Genomic DNA, 9,692 nt, shown 5'->3' with positions numbered 1-9,692 from the left:
TTAGAGTAGTCGTTCTGCCTGGCAATAGATGGCGCGAGTGTGGTAGCAGACGACGGCCGAGCAGCGTCGTCTGTTGTGTTGTGGTGCTTGAGCGCGGGAGTTTGTCTCTTACGTTTTCCTCTTAAAAAAAAAAGAAGAGTCCAGTGTTTAATGAGGTTACCCCAGCGGGGAGGTGATAATCTCAGTGTGCAGTGTCGGAGAGAAGGCAGAGTTGCGCAGACCAGTGGCATCCGTTTCCTGAGATGTAAATTCACGAGATTCTGAACCGAAAGAAGTTTGGGCGAGTTGAAAGTGAACGTGTGTGTGTGTGTGTGTGTGTGTGACCAGCGTCGTCAGATACCTCAGCTGGGATTTCAGGTAAGTTCGCTGACGTCGTGTCATGGACCTTCCTCATGGACTTGACGGTGTGAGTTTTTAACCCACTACTGTGGTTCGAGGGTTCCTGTCAAATGCACTAATGATGTCAGTGTTTCCTATTCGAGATATACGAGGTTACTAGTTAAACTAGAGGTGGGTGTCATGTCCTCAGCGGATATTATATTGACGTGATTGACATTTTTTTTTTTGATATGTTCGTTTGACAGGAATGATCCAACGCAGATGGGGAAGGTCACATGAGTTTTGACGTGAAATAGTAAAGGTAGCTTTTTGAATTTGTGATTTTATAAACTGGCGTGCTCATTCATTTTCATATTGTATGAATATTTTGTGAGTTAGTTTTGATAAGCTTCAGAGGTGATCAGGAAAGAAGGCAGTGCTTGTTGAGGTAAGTGGAGGTACGTTGCGTGTTTTTCATTATTTTTATGTTCTTTTTTGGATCATGTCATGTTCGACAGGTCTCGGCCTGACACAAGCCTTTGTCTTACGACGTCCTGTTCTCCTTGTCTTCGGGTATGTGGGTTCTCATTTGTTGAAAAATGATCTACGAAGATTACGAGGTGGTTGTGAAGATAGAGATGGCTTTGCACACTGTGGCGCATCTGAGGCCGGTGTTGCGACCCACGAATCTCGTAATTTCTCGAGCCCTGTTATTTGTGCTTATGTGTGGAGCGATGAATAAAATATGGAAATCATAGTATTCGTCCGTGTGGGATTACATTTGACTAGACGTGTAATTTATTGCTGAAATTCATGTAGTGTTTACCTATATATTTTATGTTGACTGTGGGTGTGTGTGTGTGTGTGTTTTAAGTTTGATCAACCCGAAAGGCTTCAAAGGCATACCATACAGCACTGGAGACGTATGGCGAGTTCAGAAAAAAGTGTTGAAAATGTTCGGTTGCTGTTGGCGGCATTAATGACCCTGGCAACTTGATAGGCCTAAGGCCCAACCGTAACCAACCTTTTAGTCCTTTCGAAGGGGCTTGTGATAGTGGAGGAAATCAGAAACAAATAAAAAAAAAATACCTCGAAACTTTTTATCTGAGGATCTGAGGTGTGTAAATCAAGCCTTTTATCTGTCGTATTTTTAGTATGTATGTGTGTATGTGTTCCACTCATTGTGTGAAGTGAGTAGTGCTCTTTAAGCTTTAGAATAGCTGCTTAGATCAAGACTGTAAAGCTATTTCGGTCGTTCTTATTACATGTATTTTTTTTTTTATATAAAGGTAAACGAACTTAGGTCCTCTAGCTAGACTAGTTTCTCAACCGGTAGACGCGAGCACTGGTAGGGCGCGATTTGGCATGTGATTATGGAACTCAGTTTAGATACGACTATGCCATAGCTTGTATTCTATCCGGTTTGACACTGTAAGAATACTATTCAAGAGTCTTCCTAGAGTTGCGTCTACTTTGAAGGCAGAATATGAACGTAGCATTAAAGATGTTAAGAAATATTACACTTTATAAGCAGTCTTTCCCAACCACAGACGGACGGCAAGGGAAAATAGCAGAAAAGAATTTAAATTGGAGATAGGCCTTTGAGTTAACGTTGGAGACAGTACTATAAGAATTTTTGTTCTTACGGATAGAATTCGTCGACGGCACTCGCTGATCAGTCACTGAATCATCTTATATTTGCTGTATTTTGTTTTTCACAAGTATAAATAAGATTTACTTCTATTACTGTATTTTTTTTATCGCCTCATTTTCAGCTAATGGTCTACATAATACTGCGTAACATTTAAACTTTACGTGGTTGAGTTTCAAGTCGGTGGAACCCAGATTATTTTTTACTGGTTTTGTGATGTAAATATCTAATTTTTGAGGCACTGTAGAATCCTAGACTGCTCTTATTATATTTGTTTCTCATTCTTGGTATCTCGCAGTTGTGCTCAGTTTGGTCTTTTCTCAAGTAGGAGGATCAGAACTGAACACAGATGTCAAGGTGGGAACGCAACAGTGACGTGTGGAGAATGAGGATCAGTGTATTTTTTTCACTGCTTCCACGTTGTGCAGCTTATTTTGCTTTATGTCATCTGAGATTATCACAGTATTTCAACTCATTTACATAATTCATGCTGTAGCTTATTATTGTGTGAGCAGTCTTTGTGGTGCTAGTAAAGTCTGTGCTGGGTTCAGCATTCATTTCATCAATTGATTCATCCGTGAAACATTTTGCTTTGTACTAACACATATTTCTTTTATAAATATTGGCTCAACACTTCGCTTTCTGTTAACGCACACGCCAGTATTTCAATACGTACTTCCCTAAAACTTTGCCTCCTCTTAGCATACACATTTCTGCGAATGTTCTCTGTATAAACTATTTCTATTATAAATGCTTCTATGATGAAAAAAAAAAATTTGCTTCCTGTTGACAAATATGTATATGAATCATAGAATCTTTCTTTTAATACATGATTCCATAGAACTTTGAAATAACGCACATCTATCGTCTATAAATGTTTACTCTAAAACTTTTCTTTCTCTTAGACTCGTTCTTTTCTCGCCTTCCTCCAGCAGTAGGCAAACAGAGAGAAGGTGTACAAAAACATTACCAACCACCCATCTCCTCTTCCCTCCTTGTATCAGTTGATCGTGGATGTCAACTCTCCCCCTCCCGTTCGTCCCCCCTTTTTTTTTTCTCCTCGGATTTATGGTGCAAGTGGCCTCATTTCATGGATCGCTGAATCCTAGCATTCACGGGTTGCCTGAAGACATATTTTTTAAGCCTGGTATATACGAGCGTTGGTCTCGTTCACATTCTGTCGACACCTTTTCTGTTAATGCTGGGGAAAATATCCACATTGTTTCAGAGTATATGGCTTTTACAAGTAACTTTAGGAGTATTGGAAGTTCGGTGTACATTTCTTGTCTAGTAAGAGGCCAGGGGCTCGACTCGGTGTCGGCTTCCATTGTGCATTTGGCAAAGGTGATATGGTATATTACACAGTTGAGTTAATAATTAGAAGGCGACACGACATGCGTTCATGCTACTCGGTAAAAGAAAAAGATTACGTGGTGTATTTGCATATGCATACACCTTGTGACACACACACACACACACACACATACTAGGTAGCTTTTTGCTATAACTCCTGTTGACCAAAAGCGAATATGAAGGAGTCTTAAGCTTAAGTTTCATATTTTGTTTCTGTCGTTCCTTACTTTGTTTCTCTTTCCTTACTACTTACTTCCAGGCGGAATCGCCTGGAATATATGTTTGCAATCCATGTTTCTCGGGTGAAGTACGGCCAGTTGAATATAGAAGGATTTCATTTAGAATTAAGTGTTCAGGCTTATCAAGACAAGGTCCAAAGAATCCTTGAATGTAAATGCAAATTTCTTGAGTTTCAGCGTCTGTTTTAGTAACTAAGCTTATTTCTTAGTAACTAAGCTTACTTTCAACACTTTTACAACATGATTTCAAGATTGTTGTTGTTCTGTTGGTATATGGTAATCTTTAACAACATGCACCTCACTTGTGCCACGTTTCCTTCATATTCTGGTACTCTTGTTTAGGTTCTGATTAGGGAATCTGTTCCTCAATATCTCTTTTTGAGTTTGTTTGCGGGCTGTTCAGTTTTTTTTTTTTTTCCCCTCGCTAAGTTTTATACGACTTATGTCTATATTGGCAGATGAGACGCGTTACATTTCTTGTCACCAGTTTCCTCAAGTTTCTAACGGGGTTTCTATTATTCTCTTTCGTATGTTATTTATTCTGCTTTTACTTATTCCATAGTTTTACCGTCATTGTTTTGTTCATGAGTTGTGATTTTGTTTAGCTACTCCTTCGGCGCATTATTTTGTATCCTCCGTTCTTCCTTTTTTTCGTCATTTGATCCTATTTGTACCATTCGATCTAACGTTCGTGTTATCTATTTTTTTTTATCCAGTGGCCTGCTACCACTCGTAGCTCAGACAAGGACCGTACTTTACCTAAATTCTGTAGAACGATGATTTCGGAAGTCTTCCTCCCCCTCTGCAACTCGGGCTCTGACCTTACCTTACCTTACCTTACCTTACCTTGGGTAACCCATACCTTAAGGTGGTTTTGGAGGATTTCTCTACCCGTACACACCTGTCGGGGACCTTACTTTCCATATTATACCTTACAATGGTTTCGTTTGTCTTCCACCCCTAGAAATCGGTCTGGGACCAGTGTGGTGTGCTGTTCCTATGCTCAGTGAGGTTCGATGGTAGGGCGGTTCGTATATTGAAATCAAAAGTGCGTCTCCGTCTGGTACGCTCTTGAGATGAAGATGAGTGTGGTCGATGTGATTTTGTTGATATAAAAAGATGGTCTTTTTTCCCGCAATACAAAATATAGTGTATATATAAATTTTTTGGGGGAAAGATATGAAGTTTGAGTGTAAATAATGATGGAATCAGCTCTTTATCGGTCGATTGTCCAGGGAGTTGTTCGTTTTGTATCGCATGATTGTAGAACATTCCATTTTGTACACTTTGTTGAAGAATCCTCTCATGTTTCGATCAGATGGCAAATGTAGACCAATCGTCGGTGTTGTCATGGCTTAACGCATGCGTAATGTTGCTGACGACGGGGAAGATTTCCTTCGATGATTCATCGGTGTAGATATAGCATATACGAATTGATGACTGACGAGGGCGGTGTTAATCTCCCCAGCATGACGGGACGGCCCTTGAGCACGAGTTTACGACCCTTAGGGAGATATGATGGCCCCGGCCTTTGAATTGGCTCAAGAGGTTCGAAAGATCTTTTGGTGTGAAGAGCGTACGTAAGTGCCATGGACGACTGTGGTGAGGAGAATGCACGACCTGTAGTTAGTGAGGAAGCTGGTGCTGGAGAAGGCTACAAGTAGTACTCGGGAGGAGGAATGAAGGCGAGCTGTAGGTAACTTAGCTCCTCAGGCGATAATGGAGGAGGTGTCTGGCCGCGAGATGTAATCGGAGCGAGGCTTCGCAAGTCACGCGCGCATCCAGGGACGCGATTACTACAGGCAGGTCACGCGGTGGCGTACCCAAGGCTAGGGGGGACGGCAAGGACGAAGTGTGAATGTGTGTGTGCTTAATTACTTATATGTAGGTGCCTTCGTACAGTATGGAGAGAATGAGCTCTAAACTGGTAGGTTCCTCTTGAACTTCTGGTGTGAGTTGATGTTGTGCGTGTTTGGAAGGGGCCTTTGCTTTCTTAGCCTAGCAAGTCGTGGGAGGAGGGGTAATGCTGCAGCCTGTCTGTATTTCCCTCCGTCAGTCTATAGGCTCGCTGAGTCGACGCCGACGTGCGAGGGAAATTCGCCCATGTTGCTGGAGTGTTTGGTACAATGACTGTTATATTGGTAGAATTGTCTGAGCATTTTGCGGGGCCGAAAGGCGGTATATTCAACACTCGCCTCTGGTCGAGGGGTCGGCGTTGTATTATGATATAATGAGCAGTGGCTTATGTACGTGAGGGTCCACATTTGCTAGATCCGCATGTGAATGATAATACATTATGTCAATGACGATAATATACACACAAAGCATCCATGTGTATGATGTCTGATGTATGATTTTGTACCGTAGAGTATTGCTTAGTCTAGACTTGCTAAACCTTAGGGTTGTAAATAAAACCACGCGTTGTATTACAAGAATAAAGACGTTTTTCGTGGAGACTTAAAGAAAATCTTCGGCACATTGCTTTCGTCCTGGATTAGCTTGAAACCGGATGGGTCCGGTGAATTTCAGTGTTCGTTTAGTGTTTTGAATGGTTTGAATACGTCTTGTTAGTTAGGGTTCGGTTGCCTTGCGCTGAGTATTTAGATGTATTATGGATGATAATGTCTCTGCCTTTATGATCATAGCGGCAAGCCATTCGTTTCATGATCATACGTCAACTTTTATGATTTAAAAGTACAGCCTCGTGAGCACGACAGTGCAACCCTTGAGCACGACAGCACGACCCAAGAGCACTACGGTACGACAGTTCGACCTTTGGGTATATATGGCTGGCCAGGTTGGGAATTGTGACAAATTCACGTACTAACATCTTCAAATATTTTGAAACAAAAAATATTACAGACTTTAATGTCTCCTTTCCAGCGATTAAAGTTAAGATAGGCATCTTTCTTTAGGGACCAGTCTATTTTTCCCCCCCCCCCAAGTCAGATAATGTATTGATACATTCAGTTTTAAGATCTATTTTATAGTTTGGACAACTTCTATCGCCTTTTGAAATGGGAATTCCATTACCCATTCAAATCAAAAGACTTTTTTTTTTTTTTTTCCAACCCCCCCCATACCTTTTGTTGGGCAGTGGAAGCCGCGGGGGGGAGACTTTCCTCCCCAAACGGAAATTGGTTCGTCGGTTGAATTCACAGCCACGGTGGCGGCGTTCGGAGCACCAGCTGTGTCGGTGGCGGCCGAGGCCCATCACAACTTCGTTTTCTAACGGCGCGTCCTGATTGGCCAGGCGCGCGTAGGAATGGTACGTCAACATGATCATCGGCCCAAGATGGCGAACTTGAATTTACGTAAACACGGCCCGAAAGAACGTCGGTCTCTGGGAGGTTTTCTCCCCCTGAAGCCAGAGAATGTTGCTGGCAATTTGATCGACTGTAATCACACATGGCAGTCTTCGATAAGTGGACACCGATGGAAATGCTGGTCCAACTAATGGTATTGGATGATGTATGTGTGTGATTACTGTTTCACATTCACGTTTCCACGACTCTTAACCTTTCATGTATGTACCATATATTTACTCTAATGTATGTACACGTATACACTCGCTAGCTTTAAGCCAGGTACCCATTTATCGACCACCCCCAAGACAAGGATGAATATCTAGGACTGGCTTTGGGTTAAGAGTGATTAGGGATGTTGGATTGTGTGACAAGAGTTGTTGGGATGTGTGGTGAGGAGAGGAGGATGGGTGACGGATGTATGGTAAGGTGAAGAAGCTGTGTGGTGACGGGAGGATATATAGCTGGTGTGACGGAGGGCAAGAGTGTTAACTGTACAATGACATGCCGGGCGGGCAGCCATCACCCAACACCACCACTTGCCAAGCAACTTACGGGAAGCCTATGTAAACACTGGTGTTTAGCCGTCTTTTTAGGTATTGTTCCTTTTACGTTTTATGTGTCGGGGTCGTACATATAAAAGTGACATATAGTTGTCGTGTCCAACAACATAGCAACAAGTTATTTCCAACAGCAAGAGCAACATCAGCTATTTTCAACAGCATCAGCAACGGCTATTTCCAACAGCAGCATCAGCAACTTATTTCCAACAGCAGCCATCAGCAACTGTTATTTCCAACAGCAGCAGCAGCAACTGTTATTTCCAGCAGCAGCATCAGCTGTAGTACCGTGCCGTCGTATTCAAGGGTCGTGCATTGTATTTAAGGTCGTGCTTGTCGTGTTCAGGTACCGTGCCGTCGTATTCAAGGGTCGTGCATTGTATTTAAGGGTCGTGCTTGTCGTGTTCAGGTACCGTGCCGTCGTATTCAAGGGTCGTGCTTGTCGTGTTCAGGTACCGTGCCGTCGTATTCAAGGGTCGTGCATTGTATTTAAGGTCGTGCTTGTCGTGTTCAGTACCGTGCCGTCGTATTCAAGGTCGTGCATTGTATTTAAGGGTCGTGCTTGTCGTGTTCAGGTACCGTGCCGTCGTATTCAAGGGTCGTGCATTGTATTTAAGGTCGTGCTTGTCGTGTTCAGTACCGTGCCGTCGTATTCAAGGGTCGTGCATTGTAATTAAGGGTCGTGCTTGTCGTGTTCAGGTACCGTGCCGTCGTATTCAAGGGTCGTGCATTGTATTTAAGGGTCGTGCTTGTCGTGTTCAGTACCGTGCCGTCGTATTCAAGGGTCGTGCATTGTATTTAAGGTCGTGCTTGTCGTGTTCAGGTACCGTGCCGTCGTATTCAAGGGTCGTGCATTGTATTTAAGGTCGTGCTTGTCGTGTTCAGTACCGTGCCGTCGTATTCAAGGTCGTGCATTGTATTTAAGGGTCGTGCTTGTCGTGTTCAGGTACCGTGCCGTCGTATTCAAGGTCGTGCATTGTATTTAAGGGTCGTGCTTGTCGTGTTCAGTACCGTGCCGTCGTATTCAAGGGTCGTGCATTGTATTTAAGGTCGTGCTTGTCGTGTTCAGGTACCGTGCCGTCGTATTCAAGGTCGTGCATTGTAATTAAGGGTCGTGCTTGTCGTGTTCAGGTACCGTGCCGTCGTATTCAAGGGTCGTGCTTGTCGTGTTCAGGTACCGTGCCGTCGTATTCAAGGGTCGTGCTTGTCGTGTTCAGGTACCGTGCCGTCGTATTCAAGGGTCGTGCTTGTCGTGTTCAGGTACCGTGCCGTCGTATTCAAGGTCGTGCATTGTATTTAAGGTCGTGCTTGTCGTGTTCAGGTACCGTGCCGTCGTATTCAAGGGTCGTGCTTGTCGTGTTCAGGTACCGTGCCGTCGTATTCAAGGGTCGTGCATTGTATTTAAGGTCGTGCTTGTCGTGTTCAGTACCGTGCCGTCGTATTCAAGGGTCGTGCATTGTATTTAAGGGTCGTGCTTGTCGTGTTCAGTACCGTGCCGTCGTATTCAAGGGTCGTGCATTGTATTTAAGGTCGTGCTTGTCGTGTTCAGGTACCGTGCCGTCGTATTCAAGGGTCGTGCATTGTATTTAAGGTCGTGCTTGTCGTGTTCAGGTACCGTGCCGTCGTATTCAAGGGTCGTGCATTGTATTTAAGGGTCGTGCTTGTCGTGTTCAGGTACCGTGCCGTCGTATTCAAGGGTCGTGCATTGTATTTAAGGGTCGTGCTTGTCGTGTTCAGGTACCGTGCCGTCGTATTCAAGGGTCGTGCATTGTATTTAAGGTCGTGCTTGTCGTGTTCAGGTACCGTGCCGTCGTATTCAAGGGTCGTGCATTGTATTTAAGGGTCGTGCTTGTCGTGTTCAGTACCGTGCCGTCGTATTCAAGGGTCGTGCATTGTATTTAAGGTCGTGCTTGTCGTGTTCAGGTACCGTGCCGTCGTATTCAAGGTCGTGCATTGTATTTAAGGTCGTGCTTGTCGTGTTCAGGTACCGTGCCGTCGTATTCAAGGGTCGTGCATTGTATTTAAGGTCGTGCTTGTCGTGTTCAGTACCGTGCCGTCGTATTCAAGGGTCGTGCATTGTATTTAAGGGTCGTGCTTGTCGTGTTCAGTACCGTGCCGTCGTATTCAAGGGTCGTGCATTGTATTTAAGGTCGTGCTTGTCGTGTTCAGTACCGTGCCGTCGTATTCAAGGGTCGTGCATTGTATTTAAGGTCGTGCTTGTCGTGTTCAGGTACCGTGCCGTCGTATTCAAGGTCGTGCATTGTAT

The 9,692-nt window shown here is 43.9% G+C and overlaps 1 long non-coding RNA gene across 1 annotated transcript in view; it reads left to right on the top strand.

Moving 5' to 3' along the window:
* The first annotated feature begins 50 nt into the window (after window positions 1-50).
* Window positions 51-9,692, top strand: part of LOC139764580 (uncharacterized) — a 220,034-nt gene continuing 210,392 nt past the window's right edge. The window contains exon 1 of the long non-coding RNA XR_011716410.1: window positions 51-357. This is a non-coding gene — a long non-coding RNA (uncharacterized lncRNA). The remainder of the gene's footprint in view (window positions 358-9,692) is intronic.

Source organism: Panulirus ornatus, chromosome 50 (assembly GCF_036320965.1).
Source record: "Panulirus ornatus isolate Po-2019 chromosome 50, ASM3632096v1, whole genome shotgun sequence".
Taxonomy (NCBI): domain Eukaryota; kingdom Metazoa; phylum Arthropoda; class Malacostraca; order Decapoda; family Palinuridae; genus Panulirus; species Panulirus ornatus.
The sequence above is the reverse complement of the archived record's forward strand: the minus strand, read 5'-3'. Positions and strand labels throughout refer to the sequence as shown.